This window comes from Pseudophryne corroboree, chromosome 6 (genome assembly GCF_028390025.1).
Source record: "Pseudophryne corroboree isolate aPseCor3 chromosome 6, aPseCor3.hap2, whole genome shotgun sequence".
NCBI lineage: Eukaryota > Metazoa > Chordata > Amphibia > Anura > Myobatrachidae > Pseudophryne > Pseudophryne corroboree.
Window position 1 is genome coordinate 21915649 of NC_086449.1, and position 17766 is coordinate 21933414.

At 45.4% G+C, this 17766-nt stretch overlaps 1 protein-coding gene across 1 annotated transcript in view; it reads right to left on the minus strand.

Annotated features, from left to right (window-relative positions):
* Nucleotides 1-12523, minus strand: part of LOC134934142 (uncharacterized) — a 38833-nt gene extending 26310 nt beyond the window's left edge. The window contains exons 1-2 of the mRNA XM_063929642.1: nt 12335-12523; nt 10473-10527 (exon numbers count right to left, since the gene is read on the minus strand). The gene's annotated coding sequence lies outside the window, so the exon portion shown is untranslated. The remainder of the gene's footprint in view (nt 1-10472; nt 10528-12334) is intronic.
* Nucleotides 12524-17766: the final 5243 nt, after the last annotated feature.

The window sequence follows — 17766 nt, forward strand, 5'->3', positions numbered from 1 at the left end:
GTTTTATCTGAAATGCAGTCATAACCGACAGGTTTAAGCCCCATTTTCGACAATGTAAATCCGACTTTAAAAAAAGTTCGGTTGGCACTGTCGGGAACGTCATTGAGTAATGAGATGTTGAATCCTTTCCGTCGTAAAGGATCCAACTTCTATTGAATACACCCCATAGTGTTCATAGTTTTTCTGCAGGAACAAATAGCTGAATGAATAGAGTGTTTGACTGGCATTCAACAGGTTATGGGTTTGAATCCTGGGTATGGCAGCATATTGAAATGTGTTATGAAATAAAGGGTATTGTATCCGAATAACTATGAGCTGTCACGTTAAGTGCATGAATGTTGTATAAAGAGGATTCGTGTCCAAATCCATTTTCTTGCAGTGTTCTATAAATATGTGTGTATTATTTATATTTATTTTTATATCATATACATAAAATGTGGAAAGGGGGCATCATAGCATGGGCTTTCTCTGGAATCAATCTTGTCATGCCCTTCCCCACAAGGCAAGCACCTTATGTCTCTGTTGAAAAAATTGGGTGGGGCTCCAATTCTCTCTCTGGCACAGGGCACTAAAAAGGCTACTTATGGCTCAGCAGGTATGTAGAGGTGTAAATCATGTGGGACAGGTAAGTGGAGGTGTAATGATGTGGGACAGGTATGTAGAGGTGTAATGATGTGGGACAGGTATGTAGAGGTGTAATGATGTGGGACAGGTATGTAGAGGTGTAATGATGTGAGACAGGTATGTGGAGGTGTAATTATTTGGGACAGGTATGTGGAGGTGTAATGATGTGGGACAGGTATGTGGAGGTGTAATGATGTGGGACAGGTAAGTGGAGGTGTAAGGATGTGGGACAGGTGTGTAGAGGTGTAATGATGTGGGACAGGTATGTAGAGGTGTAATGATGTAGGACAGGTATGTAGAGGTGTAATGATGTAGGACAGGTATGTAGAGGTGTAATGATGTAGGACAGGTATGTAGAGGTGTAATGATGGGGGACAGGTATGTAGAAGTGTAATGATGTGGGACAAGTGTGTATAGGTATAATGATGGGGGACAGGTATGTGGAGGTGTAATGATGTGGCACAGGTGTGTAGAGGTGTAGTGATATGGGACAGGTACGTAGAGGTGTAATGATGTAGGACAGGTGTGTAGAGGTGTAATGATATGGGACAGGTACGTAGAGGTGTAATGATGTGGGACAGGTACGTAGTGGTGTAATGATGTGGGGACAAGTATGTAGAGGTATAATGATGTGGGACAGGTATGTAGAGGTGTAATGATGTGGGACAGGTACGTAGAGGTGTAATGATGTGGGACAAGTGTGTATAGGTATAATGATGGGGGACAGGTAAGTAGAGGTGTAATGATGGGGGACAGGTATGTAGAGGTGTAATGATGTGGGACAGGTACGTTGAGGTGTAATGATGTGGGACAGGTACGTAGTGGTGTAATGATGTGGGGTCAGGTATGTAGAGGTATAATGATGTGGGACAGGTATGTAGAGGTGTAATGATGTGGGACAGGTATGTAGAGGTGTAATGATGTGGGACAGGTACGTAGAGGTGTAATGATGTGGGACAGGTATGTAGAGGTGTAATGATGTGGGGACAGGTATGTAGAGGTGTAATGATGTGGGACAGGTACGTAGAGGTGTAATGATATGGGACAAGTATGTAGAGGTGTAATGATGTAGGACAGGTATGTAGAGGTGTAATGATGGGGGACAGGTATGTAGAGGTGTAATGATGGGGGACAGGTATGTGGAGGTGTAATGATGTGGGACAGGTGTGTAGAGGTGTAGTGATATGGGACAGGTACGAAGAGGTGTAATGATGTAGGACAGGTGTGTAGAGGTGTAATGATATGGGACAGGTATGTGGAGGTGTAATGATGTGGGACAGGTACGTAGAGGTGTAATGATGTGGGACAGGTACGTAGTGGTGTAATGATGTGGGGACAGGTATGTAGAGGTATAATGATGTGGGACAGGTATGTAGATGTGTAATGATGGGGGACAGGTATGTAGAGGTGTAATGATGTAGGACAGGTATGTAGAGGTGTAATGATGTAGGACAGGTATGTAGAGGTGTAATGATGTAGGACAGGTATGTAGAGGTGTAATGATGGGGGACAGGTATGTAGAGGTGTAATGATGTGGGACAAGTGTGTAGAGGTATAATGATGGGGGACAGGTATGTGGAGGTGTAATGATGTGGGACAGGTGTGTAGAGGTGTAGTGATATGGGACAGGTACGTAGAGGTGTAATGATGTAGGACAGGTGTGTAGAGGTGTAATGATATGGGACAGGTATGTGGAGGTGTAATGATGTGGGACAGGTACGTAGAGGTGTAATGATGTGGGACAAGTGTGTATAGGTATAATGATGGGGGACAGGTAAGTAGAGGTGTAATGATGGGGGACAGGTATGTAGAGGTGTAATGATGTGGGACAGGTATGTAGAGGTGTAATGATGTGGGACAGGTACGTAGAGGTGTAATGATGTGGGACAAGTGTGTATAGGTATAATGATGGGGGACAGGTAAGTAGAGGTGTAATGATGGGGGACAGGTATGTAGAGGTGTAATGATGTGGGACAGGTACGTAGAGGTGTAATGATGTGGGACAGGTACGTAGTGGTGTAATGATGTGGGGTCAGGTATGTAGAGGTATAATGATGTGGGACAGGTATGTAGAGGTGTAATGATGTGGGACAGGTATGTAGAGGTGTAATGATGTGGGACAGGTACGTAGAGGTGTAATGATGTGGGACAGGTATGTAGAGGTGTAATGATGTGGGGACAGGTATGTAGAGGTGTAATGATGTGGGACAGGTACGTAGAGGTGTAATGATATGGGACAAGTATGTAGAGGTGTAATGATGTAGGACAGGTATGTAGAGGTGTAATGATGGGGGACAGGTATGTAGAGGTGTAATGATGGGGGACAGGTATGTGGAGGTGTAATGATGTGGGACAGGTGTGTAGAGGTGTAGTGATATGGGACAGGTACGTAGAGGTGTAATGATGTAGGACAGGTGTGTAGAGGTGTAATGATATGGGACAGGTATGTGGAGGTGTAATGATGTGGGACAGGTACGTAGAGGTGTAATGATGTGGGACAGGTACGTAGTGGTGTAATGATGTGGGGACAGGTATGTAGAGGTATAATGATGTGGGACAGGTATGTAGATGTGTAATGATGGGGGACAGGTATGTAGAGGTGTAATGATGTAGGACAGGTATGTAGAGGTGTAATGATGTAGGACAGGTATGTAGAGGTGTAATGATGTAGGACAGGTATGTAGAGGTGTAATGATGGGGGACAGGTATGTAGAGGTGTAATGATGTGGGACAAGTGTGTAGAGGTATAATGATGGGGGACAGGTATGTGGAGGTGTAATGATGTGGGACAGGTGTGTAGAGGTGTAGTGATATGGGACAGGTACGTAGAGGTGTAATGATGTAGGACAGGTGTGTAGAGGTGTAATGATATGGGACAGGTATGTGGAGGTGTAATGATGTGGGACAGGTACGTAGAGGTGTAATGATGTGGGACAGGTACGTAGTGGTGTAATGATGTGGGGACAGGTATGTAGAGGTATAATGATGTGGGACAGGTATGTAGAGGTTTAATGATGTGGGACAGGTATGTATAGGTGTAATGATATGGGACAGGTATGTAGAGGTGTAAATTATGTGGGACAGGTATGTGGAGGTGTAATGATGTGGGACAGGTATGTAGAGGTGTAATGATGTGGGACAGGTATGTAGAGGTGTAATGATGTGGGACAGGTATGTATAGGTGTAATGATGTGGGACATGTATGTAGAGGTGTAAATTATGTGGGACAGGTATGTGGAGGTGTAATGATGTGGGACAGGTATGTAGAGGTGTAATGATGTGGGACAGGTATGTAGAGGTGTAATGATGTGGGACAGGTATGTAGAGGTGTAATGATGTGGGACAGGTATGTAGAGGTGTAATGATGTCGGACAGGTATGTAGAGGTGTAAATGATGTGGGACAGGTATGTAGAGGTGTAATGATGGGGGACAGGTATGTAGAGGTGTAATGATGTGGGAGAGGTATGTAGAAGTGTAAATGATGTGGGACAGGTATGTAGAGGTGTAATGATGGGGGACAGGTATGTAGAGGTGTAATGATGTAGGACAGGTGTGTAGAGGTGTAATGATGTGGGACAGGTATGTAGAGATGTAATGATGGGGGACAGGTATGTAGAGGTGTAATGATGTAGGACAGGTATGTAGAGGTGTAATGATGTTGGACAGGTATGTAGAGGTGTAATGATGTAGGACAGGTATGTAGAGGTGTAATGATGGGGGACAGGTATGTAGAAGTGTAATGATGTGGGACAAGTGTGTATAGGTATAATGATGGGGGACAGGTATGTGGAGGTGTAATGATGTGGGACAGGTGTGTAGAGGTGTAGTGATATGGGACAGGTACGTAGAGGTGTAATGATGTGGGACAGGTGTGTAGAGGTGTAATGATATGGGACAGGTACGTAGAGGTGTAATGATGTGGGACAGGTACGTAGTGGTGTAATGATGTGGGGACAGGTATGTAGAGGTATAATGATGTGGGACAGGTATGTAGAGGTGTAATGATGTGGGACAGGTACGTAGAGGTGTAATGATGTGGGACAAGTGTGTATAGGTATAATGATGGGGGACAGGTAAGTAGAGGTGTAATGATGGGGGACAGGTATGTAGAGGTGTAATGATGTGGGACAGGTACGTAGAGGTGTAATGATGTGGGACAGGTACGTAGTGGTGTAATGATGTGGGGACAGGTATGTAGAGGTATAATGATGTGGGACAGGTATGTAGAGGTGTAATGATGTGGGACAGGTATGTAGAGGTGTAATGATGTGGGACAGGTACGTAGAGGTGTAATGATGTGGGACAGGTATGTAGAGGTGTAATGATGTGGGGACAGGTATGTAGAGGTGTAATGATGTGGGACAGGTACGTAGAGGTGTAATGATATGGGACAGGTATGTAGAGGTGTAATGATGTAGGACAGGTGTGTAGAGGTGTAATGATGTGGGACAGGTATGTAGAGATGTAATGATGGGGGACAGGTATGTAGAGGTGTAATGATGTAGGACAGGTATGTAGAGGTGTAATGATGTTGGATAGGTATGTAGAGGTGTAATGATGTAGGACAGGTATGTAGAGGTGTAATGATGGGGGACAGGTATGTAGAAGTGTAATGATGTGGGACAAGTGTGTATAGGTATAATGATGGGGGACAGGTATGTGGAGGTGTAATGATGTGGGACAGGTGTGTAGAGGTGTAGTGATATGGGACAGGTACGTAGAGGTGTAATGATGTGGGACAGGTGTGTAGAGGTGTAATGATATGGGACAGGTACGTAGAGGTGTAATGATGTGGGACAGGTACGTAGTGGTGTAATGATGTGGGGACAGGTATGTAGAGGTATAATGATGTGGGACAGGTATGTAGAGGTGTAATGATGTGGGACAGGTACGTAGAGGTGTAATGATGTGGGACAAGTGTGTATAGGTATAATGATGGGGGACAGGTAAGTAGAGGTGTAATGATGGGGGACAGGTATGTAGAGGTGTAATGATGTGGGACAGGTACGTAGAGGTGTAATGATGTGGGACAGGTACGTAGTGGTGTAATGATGTGGGGACAGGTATGTAGAGGTATAATGATGTGGGACAGGTATGTAGAGGTGTAATGATGTGGGACAGGTATGTAGAGGTGTAATGATGTGGGGACAGGTATGTAGAGGTGTAATGATGGGGGACAGGTATGTAGAGGTGTAATGATGTAGGACAGGTATGTAGAGGTGTAATGATGTAGGACAGGTATGTAGAGGTGTAATGATGTAGGACAGGTATGTAGAGGTGTAATGATGGGGGACAGGTATGTAGAGGTGTAATGATGTGGGACAAGTGTGTAGAGGTATAATGATGGGGGACAGGTATGTGGAGGTGTAATGATGTGGGACAGGTGTATAGAGGTGTAGTGATATGGGACAGGTACGTAGAGGTGTAATGATGTAGGACAGGTGTGTAGAGGTGTAATGATATGGGACAGGTATGTGGAGGTGTAATGATGTGGGACAGGTACGTAGAGGTGTAATGATGTGGGACAGGTACGTAGTGGTGTAATGATGTGGGGACAGGTATGTAGAGGTATAATGATGTGGGACAGGTATGTAGAGGTGTAATGATGTGGGACAGGTATGTATAGGTGTAATGATATGGGACAGGTATGTAGAGGTGTAAATTATGTGGGACAGGTATGTGGAGGTGTAATGATGTGGGACAGGTATGTAGAGGTGTAATGATGTGGGACAGGTATGTAGAGGTGTAATGATGTGGGACAGGTATGTATAGGTGTAATGATGTGGGACATGTATGTAGAGGTGTAAATTATGTGGGACAGGTATGTGGAGGTGTAATGATGTGGGACAGGTATGTAGAGGTGTAATGATGTGGGACAGGTATGTAGAGGTGTAATGATGTGGGACAGGTATGTAGAGGTGTAATGATGTGGGACAGGTATGTAGAGGTGTAATGATGTCGGACAGGTATGTAGAGGTGTAAATGATGTGGGACAGGTATGTAGAGGTGTAATGATGGGGGACAGGTATGTAGAGGTGTAATGATGTGGGAGAGGTATGTAGAGGTGTAAATGATGTGGGACAGGTATGTAGAGGTGTAATGATGGGGGACAGGTATGTAGAGGTGTAATGATGTGGGAGAGGTATGTAGAGGTGTAAATGATTTTGGACAGGTATGTAGAGGTGAAATAATGTGGGAAAGGTATGTAGAGGTGTAATGATGTGGGACAGGTATGTAGAGGTGTAAATGATGTGGGACAGGTATGTAGAGGTGTAAATGATTTGGGACAGGTGTGTAGAGGTGTAATGATGTGGGACAGGTATGTAGAGGTGTAATGATGTGGGACAGGTATGTAGAGGTGTAATGTTGTGGGACAGGTATGTAGAGATGTAATGATGTGGGACAGGTATGTAGAGGTGTAATAATGTGGGAGAGGTATGTAGAGGTGTAAATGATGTGGGAGAGGTATGTAGAGGTGTAAATGATTTGGGACAGGTATGTAGAGGTGTAATGATGTGGGACAGGTTTGTAGAGGTGTAATGATGTGGGACAGGTATGTGGAGGTGTAATGATGTGGGACAGGTATGTAGAGGTGTAATGATGTGGGAGAGGTATGTAGAGGTGTAATGATGTGGGAGAGGTATGTAGAGGTGTAAATGATTTGGGACAGGTATGTAGAGGTGTAATGATGTGGGACAGGTATGTAGAGGTGTAATGATGTGGGAGAGGTATGTAGAGGTGTAAATGATTTGGGACAGGTATGTAGAGGTGTAATGATGTGGGACAGGTATATAGAGGTGTAATGATGTGGGACAGGTATGTAGAGGTGTAATGATGTGGGACAGGTATGTAGAGGTGTAATGTTGTGGGACAGGTATATAGAGGTGTAATGATGTGGGACAGGTATGTAGAGGTGTAATGATGTGGGACAGGTATGTAGAGGTGTAAATGATGTGGGACAGGTATGTAGAGGTGTAATGATGTTGGACAGGTATGTAGAGGTGTAATGATGTGGGACAGGTATGTAGAGGTGTAATGATGTGGGACAGGTATGTAGAGGTGTAATGAGGTGAGGACAGGTATGTGTAGGTGTAAATGATGTGGGATAGGTATGTAGAGATGTAATGATGTTGGACAGGTATGTAGAGGTGTAATGATGGGGGACAGGTATGTAGAGGTGTAATGATGGGGGACAGGTAAGTGGAGGTGTAATGATGTGGGACAGGTGTGTAGAGGTAATGATTTGGGACAGGTATGTGGAGGTATAAATGATGTGGGATAGGTATGTAGAGATGTAATGATGTTGGACAGGTATGTAGAGGTGTAATGATGGGGGACAGGTGTGTAGCGGTGTAATGATGGGGGACAGGTATGTAGAGGTGTAATGATGGGGGACAGGTATGTAGAGGTGTAATGATGTGGGAAAGGTATGTAGAGGTGTAAATGATTTGGGACAGGTATGTAGAGGTGTAATGATGTGGGACAGGTATGTAGAGGTGTAATGATGTAGGACAGGTATGTAGAGGTGTAATGTTGTGGGACAGGTATGTAGAGATGTAATGATGTGGGACAGGTATGTAGAGGTGTAATGATGTGGGAGAGGTATGTAGAGGTGTAAATGATGTGGGAGAGGTATGTAAAGGTGTAAATGATTTGGGACAGGTATGTAGAGGTGTAATGATGTGGGACAGGTTTGTAGAGGTGTAATGATGTGGGACAGGTATGTGGAGGTGTAATGATGTGGGACAGGTATGTAGAGGTGTAATGATGTGGGAGAGGTATGTAGAGGTGTAATGATGTGGGAGAGGTATGTAGAGGTGTAAATGATTTGGGACAGGTATGTAGAGGTGTAATGATGTGGGACAGGTATGTAGAGGTGTAATGATGTGGGAGAGGTATGTAGAGGTGTAAATGATTTGGGACAGGTATGTAGAGGTGTAATGATGTGGGACAGGTATATAGAGGTGTAATGATGTGGGACAGGTATATAGAGGTGTAATGATGTGGGACAGGTATATAGAGGTGTAATGATGTGGGACAGGTATGTAGAGGTGTAATGATGTGGGAGAGGTATGTAGAGGTGTAAATGATTTGGGACAGGTATGTAGAGGTGTAATGATGTGGGACAGGTATATAGAGGTGTAATGATGTGGGACAGGTATATAGAGGTGTAATGATGTGGGACAGGTATGTAGAGGTGTAATGTTGTGGGACAGGTATATAGAGGTGTAATGATGTGGGACAGGTATGTAGAGGTGTAATGATGTGGGACAGGTATGTAGAGGTGTAAATGATGTGGGACAGGTATGTAGAGGTGTAATGATGTTGGACAGGTATGTAGAGGTGTAATGATGTGGGACAGGTATGTAGAGGTGTAATGATGTGGGACAGGTATGTAGAGGTGTAATGAGGTGGGGGCAGGTATGTGGAGGTGTAAATGATGTGGGATAGGTATGTAGAGATGTAATGATGTTGGACAGGTATGTAGAGGTGTAATGATGGGGGACAGGTATGTAGAGGTGTAATGATGGGGGACAGGTAAGTGGAGGTGTAATGATGTGGGACAGGTGTGTAGAGGTAATGATTTGGGACAGGTATGTGGAGGTATAAATGATGTGGGATAGGTATGTAGAGATGTAATGATGTTGGACAGGTATGTAGAGGTGTAATGATGGGGGACAGGTATGTGGAGGTGTAATGATGTGGGACAGGTATGTAGAGATGTAATGATGTTGGACAGGTATGTAGAGGTGTAATGATGGGGGACAGGTATGTAGAGGTGTAATGATGGGGGACAGGTAAGTGGAGGTGTAATGATGTGGGACAGGTGTGTAGAGGTAATGATTTGGGACAGGTATGTGGAGGTATAAATGATGTGGGATAGGTATGTAGAGATGTAATGATGTTGGACAGGTATGTAGAGGTGTAATGATGGGGGACAGGTATGTAGAGGTGTAATGATGGGGGACAGGTATGTAGAGGTGTAATGATGGGGGACAGGTAAGTGGAGGTGTAATGATGTGGGACAGGTGTGTAGAGGTAATGATTTGGGACAGGTATGTAGAGGTGTAATGATGTGGGACAGGTATGTAGAGGTGTAATGACGTGGGACAGGTATGTAGAGGTGTAATGATGGGGAACAGGTATGTAGAGGTGTAATGATGGGGACAGGTATGTAGAGGTGTAATGACGTGGGACAGGTATGTAGAGGTGTAATGATGGGGACAGGTATGGTGAGGTGTAATGATGGGGACAGGTATGGTGAGGTGTAATGATGTGGGACAGGTATGGTGAGGTGTAATGATGTGGGACAGGTATGTAGAGGTGTAATGATGGGGGACAGGTAAGCGGAGGTGTAATGATGTGGGACAGGTGTGTAGAGGTAATGATTTGGGACAGGTATGTGGAGAAGGACATGTTGCCCCTTTTTTTGGATCTAATATGCTTTCCACACTGTTTCATGCACTTTTGCACAGGTTGCCGCAAGTCTCAGGAATCGCCATGTCTAACTGAATCTCACATTCACAGCAATGGCCGTAACTACAGTGGGTGGGTGTGACAGACGCTGCCGCAAGTGCTCAGAGCCCTGGCCCTCAGTCCCTCGGTCCGCGCTATTTCACGGGTGCGCACATTGCCACAATGTATGCGACTTTCGTGATGCGAGTTTGAGATTTAGGATTGGCATCTGATTGTGAAGACCCCATAATGTCACACATGAGTCAGCAATATAGAATAACAGAGAGACCATGTCACATGACAGTGGTGACACTTGTTGTTACATAGTTGTTACTCTGCATGAATGATGAGGAGAGAGTATGAAGAAGAGACGGGGGATAAAGCCACATACCTGCAGGCAGCGGTGAGACGACAATAAGTTCTCCTTCGGACTCCCAGATCAGGAACTATGGGAAGAATATGATAAATACTGAGGTTATTCAGTATCCACACCCTGAGAGACCAACACCCTCCTCAGTTAACCATTTCCTACTCACTATAACCCTACCCCCCACCCCATCCTATCCACAAGGAAGTGTTATCCATCACGTTACATGTTGTACAAATTAAAGGGACCAGTTTCATCACAGCGCAGCCTGGAATCTTTCCAAAAATAACTGCTGAGGGCTCCAACCTACAGCTTACACAATGACTATGAATGTGGCTCAGCGTGTTCTCTCTATGGGTGGTGGATGGGAACAAGGCTTGGTTCTATTCCAAAGGAGAGCTTCTGTAGCACAAGTTGCTGAGATGGGTTCGGTATGATTTACCTACGGACACAATACCGACGCTCATAATTCCAACAGCCATTGACCGACATCACAATACTGACACAGTCAAAATACCGACATTCATTATCACATATCGGCATTTTAAATGTCGGTATTCCGTCGATGTCGGCATATTGGACACGTCGGTATAATGAATGCCGGTATTTTGACCGTGTCGGTATTGTGTCCTTCGGTAAATCAACTGCTACCCGCTGAGATAGTTAATGATGGATATGATACAAAGGCGGCAGAGAGAAAAAGATCCGGCAACCAGGGCCGTTGAGCGCTACTCCGGGCCCCGGTAAAGGTTTGGGGGCGTGTTTTATTAAGTGGGCGTGGTTATGCCCACTAAATAAACCACAATTAAAAAATTTGTGAATAATAAAATAATTGCAGGGGCGCTTACAAGGGGGGCACCATTTTAACATAGGGGGATAGGGGGATAGGGGGAGGACACCCGCTTCCTACCTTACTTGAGCTGAAAGTGGGTCCCTCCTCCCCAGCCAGCACTATCTTCCCAGTGATATTTGGAAAGATGACGCCATCCACTAGAGAGCAAAGATGTGCCAGAGTCTTTGCTTTCCATGTGCAGCACCATCTTCCTGAAGATATCACCGGGAAGATGGCGCCGCAGTACAGGTATCTGGGAGGAGGGGTTTAGCGACCCGGGGCCCCTCCAGCAGCCCGGCCCCAAGTAATTTGTACCCTCTCCCCCTGCCTCTCGGCACCACTGCCGGCACCAGATAATAATTATTAATAATCAATTATCTCACAAAACAACATTTGGGGGTTATCTATCCTGAAGGCACCTGGAATGTACCTCAGTGTTGGTGGAGCTCCCAGGAGTAGAATACAGTAAATCCTATTAGCAGCGGCCAATCAGAAAGTAATTCCTTTTGGGGGCACTCTTAAAAATAATCAATTAACTGTAATGACTGTAATGTTAAAACATGTACTTTATTTCACATGCATTAATATAACAGGGTGTAATAGACTAAGGGGGGACATTTACTAAGCAGTGATAAGATCGGAGAAGTGAGTCAGTGGAGAAGTTGAACCATCAACCAATCAGCAGCTCTGTATCATTTTATAGTATGTAAATTATAAATGTTACTTCAGTGCTGATTGGTTGCCATAGGCAACTTCTCTGCTGGCTCACTTCTCTGCTCTTATCACTGCTTAGTAAATGTCCTCCTTAGTCATCATTAGTCAGACCCTCTACAGCTGAAAAAAAAACATAATAGAAATAATTTTTCCTGGAGAAAATGTAGCACAGTAAGGGTGGGATGTACTAAAGTGAAAAAGCGGTAAAAATCCAGTTTTCGGGGGATTTTCCGCATTTTCATATGTACTTACCTCCGTCCGCTGGATCTCCGACTAAGGGCGGGATGTACTAACCTCTGCCGCAATGGTAAGTTATGTTTTCTCTGCGATCTCAACTAACCACTTCGCTGGCCGCCGCGTCCCCTTGGCTCACCCCGTCTGCTTTCTCTCTCCTCTCCCTCCTCATCACTGCCGCGGCCACTGAAGTTCTCATATCGCTGCGCTCCCCCTGGCCGTTGGCGCATGCGCACACCTCACTGATTTTCCGCTCATGCGCAGACAGGCTTGTTGGACCTGTTGAGATGTGCGCATGTGCCCACAGTCAGTTAAGCTTACCATACTATCCCATTAAACCGGGACGCTCATGGATCACACAGGTTCTGTGGCTGATTACTACCAGGTGAAAGGCAGGTTTGATGTCAGCCGGCCGCAGAACCTGTGTAATTCATTAGTGTCCTGGTTTAAAGGGAATCCGGGATTGGAGAGACAGAGTAATAACAATTTAAAGATACTAATATCGGAAATTATCAATAGATTATTTCTTCAGGGGGTGTGCACTGACTTTGCCCATGCGCGGTGGCCATATTGTACGTGATTTTTAATTTTTTTGCGCCCGTCGCAGTGTTCCGAAAAAGGTATATTAAAACAACATGGGTGCAGCGTATGCAGCCTGGGCGCCCCTGTTCCCAGTGGTCCGTGCGCACCGTACACATTGCACCCATGATAGAACCGCCAATGGGGGGGGGGGGTGCGCCTCGGAAGCAGATCAGCATTGTAGTGTGGATCTATGGCAGATGATGAGGTAACCATGGGTATCTGCCCTGTTGGTACATGTAAGGATTGTACCCTGTGTTGGTTAGCGAGCTGCTGTACAGAGATTCCACACCTGACTGGGTATGGGTCGTTGGATCGACAGTCATTAGGTCGACCATGGAAGGTTGACACGCATTAGGTCGGCAGGGACTATATGTCGACCTGGTCATTAGGTCGACATGTACTGGGTCGTCAGGTCAAAGGGTCGACATGTGATTTTTTACTGTTCTGGCGTCGTTTTCTTCGTAAGGTGACGGGAACCCCAGTTAGTGCTTGATTCCCCCTGATCAGACTGGCGGCAAGACCCGGCTTATTGCTGGGTCGGTGATGTCACTGGTCATGTGTGCAGTCCTGGCGCTAGATGACATCATCTCCCATCACCAGCTCTCCCTATGCAGTAAATAGGTCCCAGGTCACATCGACCCGACTTATGCTTTTACACTGCTCTGCCGCCTGAGTCCTTCCTGGGACCAACCCTGCAAGCTAGCTGGGTTGGATACCCAGGTCACTGGACCTGGGTAAATCTTTTATACACGAGCATTTGACCCGGGTTATTGCTGGATCTACCAAGGTCACAGCTTGGTGTAAAAGTGTCCTTGAAACTTAACCCAAGCCGAGTGACCAGGGAATCCAACCATCGTAGCTACCAGGGTTGGATCCAGGTAATGGTGCAGTGTAAACAGCTCAACCTGGGTTATGGTTATGCTTAAAAGCTGCTGATTCGCTGTGCATGCAGAGGTCCGCCTTAAGGGAGGGTCTGTGAGTGACATGCAGGGCAGACCCGAATTCAGTGTAATACCCCTTTCACACAGCCACTGCCGGATCCCACTCATGAATTGGAAATGGGTCCTTACCTGGTGGGATCCGGCATTGGATGCTACCGCTGGCTTCCCTGAACCGACAATATGCTGGGCGGGTTGCTATAGCGGCGGGGAGGCGGAGCCGGCAGCGGGGGCGGAGGCGGCGCTGGGAGATCATCTCTGCACGGCCTCTCCCAGTTGTAGTGAACGGGTTCCGTGTCAACTCGACCCGAGATCCCATTTACGTTGCCATTGACCAGATATTCAACCGAGGAATAACGCTGCTTTATTCCCAGGTTGAATTACCGGGTCAGACGACCCGGGATTTCAGCTTTGGTGCTTTCACACCGCATGCTGACCCCTGTGTCCGGTAGTGATGAGCGGGTTCGGTTTCTCGGAAACCGAACCCCCCCGAACTTCACCCATTTTACATGGGTCCGAGGCAGGTTCGAACCTTCCCGCCTTGCTCGGCTAACCCGAGCGCGCCCGAACGTCATCATCCCGCTGTCGGATTCTATATAAGCAGCCGCGCGTCGCCACCATTTTCACTCGTGCATTGGAGATTATAGGGAGAGGACGTGGCTGGCGTCATCTTTATTTATTGTTGAACTTGATTGCTTTATTGCTTAATTGTGGGGAGGACTGGGGAGCAGCTGTTAGGAGGAGTACAGTGCAGAGTTTTGCTGATCAGTGACCACCAGTTTTATCCGTTCTCTGCCTGAAAAAAAACGCTCCATATCTGTGCTCAGTGTGCTGCATAATATATCTGTGCTCACACTGCTTAATTGTGGGGACTGGGGAGCACCTGTATTATATAGCAGGAGTACAGTGCAGAGTTTTGCTGACAGTGACCACCAGTATACGTTGTCTGCCTGAAAAACTCTCCATATCTGTGCTCAGTGTGCTGCATATATCTGTGCTCAGTGTGCTGCTTTATTGTGGGGACTGGGGACCACCAGTATAATTAATATTATATAGCAGGAGTAAAGTGCAGAGTTTTGCTGACAGTGACCACTAGTATACGTTGTCTGCCTGAAAAACGCTCCATATCTGTGCTCGGGTGTGGTATTGAAAGCTGACAGTAACTATGTCGACAGGGTGTCTAGGTCGACAGGGTCTTTAGGTCGACATGTTCTAGGTCGACAGGTCAAAAGGTCGACATGAGTTTTTAATGTTATTTTGGTGTCATTTTCTTCGTAGAGTGACCGGGAACCCCAATAAGTGCACCGCGTCCCCTCGCATGGCTCGCTTCGCTCGCCATGCTTCGGGCATGGTGCCTTCGCTCCGCTACCGCTTCGCTCGGCACACTTTACCGTTCCAATCGTAGTCCACGTGGATCGTTAAGTATGAAAAGGTTAAAAAAAAAATTTGTGAAAAACTCATGTCAACCTTTTGACCTGTCGACCTAGAACATGTCGACCTAAAGACCCTGTCGACCTAGACACCCTGTTGACCTAGTTACTGTCGACCAATAGTGGTCGACCTAGACATTGTCGTCCTAGTTACTGTCGACTTTCAGTCCGGATCCCCTGTGCTCAGTGTGCTGCTTTATTGTGGGGACTGGGGACCACCAGTATAATTAATATTATATAGGAGGAGTACAGTGCAGAGTGTATATATAGCAGTACGGTATGGAAGGCCACTGCTGTGCCTACCTCTGTGTCGTCATTAAGTATACTATCCATCTACATTCTATACCTGTGGTGCATTTTAGTTTTGCAGTTTGCTGACAGTGACCACCAGTATATATACAGCGACCTTGGTGCGCCTCTTTTTTTCTTTGCATCATGTGCTGTTTGGGCACAATTTTTTCGAAGTGCCATCCTGTCTGACACTGCAGTGCCACTCCTAGATGGGCCAGGTGTTTGTGTCGGCCACTTGTGTCGCTTAGCTTAGCCATCCAGTAACCTCGGTGCAAATTGTAGGACTAAAAATAATATTGTGAGGTGTGAGGTGTTCAGAATAGACTGGAAATGAGTGGAAATTATGGTAATTGAGGTTAATAATACTATGGGATCAAAATGACCCCCAAATTCTATGATTTAAGCAGTTTATTAGGGATTTTTGAAAAAAACACCCGAATCCAAAACACACCCGAATCCGGTGAGGTTTTGCCAAAACGCGTCCGAATCCAAAACACGGCCGTGGAACCGAATCCAAAACCAAAACACAAAACCCGAAAAATGTCCCGTGCACATCACTGTCCGGAAACTTGGGTCGAACCTGGGTTTTTGGTGTAAAAGTGGTAATACACTGAGCTGCTCCCAGGTTACCAAAGGAATAACCCTGGTTTCTAGCAGCAGTGTAAAAGGGGCAACATTTAGGCACACATTTATGACTAATTACTCTAAATAGTAAATATTAGCAGTAATTATGTTTCTTTAAAGGGAAGTAACTTTTGTTTATTGAACCACACCTGTAGATCTTAGAACTGAGATGCAGAATTCAGTGCACCGTTCTTATAACAAAGGTTGTGCAAATAAATATATATATATATATATATATATATATATATATATATAGGCGCTGTTCACATCACTTCAGCTGATTGTCAGAGCATCATATTCATTGAGCATGCAGGAATGGTCACGGACATATGGTTTTGAAAAGAGATAAGGTAAAGAAAGCGAAACCCTCTAAGCCCTGGTCCCTTCTACTGTCTGCTGCCATGCGTGGAGAGGACAGCAGATGAGAGGGGGACACGGTGGCAATGTTGGTAGAAAAAAGTTTCAAGTGGTAGACAGTTCCTTTTAAGTCTGATGAATTGTCCTTATGGTATGCTGTCAAGCCAGCTGGGGCGGTGGCCTACTGTCTTGTGAAATGTTTTTGTTTCTAGCTTGTGGTCAACTTTGTGTATATCCAATTCTGGGAATTCTGTCCAGTGTTTTCTGTATGTAGTGGTGAAAAACGGGTTTCCCAGGACAGAATTTCTGAATGTTGAAATGAACAGAAATTAGAGGAACACAACAGACCAACAACCTAAAATAAAACCACAGCTCAAATATCAAGCGGCGTGATAAGACTGGATAATATGGTGGTGATATGATTAGATAATCACATGACGGTGATATCAGGCAAATACTGCATGAGCATAATAATGAGGATAACATATAAGTAAGGCATTTATAAGAAGCAACCCACCCTGGGATCGTCAATCAGGCCATTTGGGGATCACATAGTAAAACGTGTAGACTCTTTGAAGCTCCGGTTGAAGTAGAATCTTTCATCACCCCCTCTTTTCAAAAGTTGGACATGATCGTCGAAAAACATCTAAGTTCTCCCACAGTTTGTTGAGTTTACAGAAAGTGTCTTGCTGCTTTAAGATTCTGAAAGCCCAATTGTGAGTTGAAGGGTCCTAAAGCTTCCCTGGTGGAGGACCTGTGTTGGCTGAGTCTCTCCATCATTCTACTTCTGGGAGTCAACAAACCCCTGATGTTTTCCCTTAAAAAGAACCATACATTTGATCCTCCTACACTCAACCCTTCAATACAATCCTTTCTAAGGGTGTTGAAGAGGAATATGGTTCGGTTTGATGAAAAACATCAGCTTTCCCATCACAATTTCACCAAGGAGGAATGTGATGCAATAAAATCTTTACAAAATGACAAAGACCCAGTCACTCATTCTGCAGACGAGGGTGGATTCATAGTCTGACTTAGATATGATGATTATACTGCAAAGGTCAACAGACAACGGTCCCAAAAAGATGGCTACATGAAGATCAATATGAACCCACAGTCACATACAGTATAAGAATGAAATTGATTGCGTCATCAACAAATACAGTATATTACTACAGAGACAGCAGAATTTCCCAAGATTCCCATGTTGGGTAAATTCTAGCGTTATTTTGGGGTGATCAAGTCCAATCAACCAATTGTTTGGCTGACAGCAGTGCCACACGGTGCTGCTGAGTTTCGGCTGATGAGCAAGACGACTT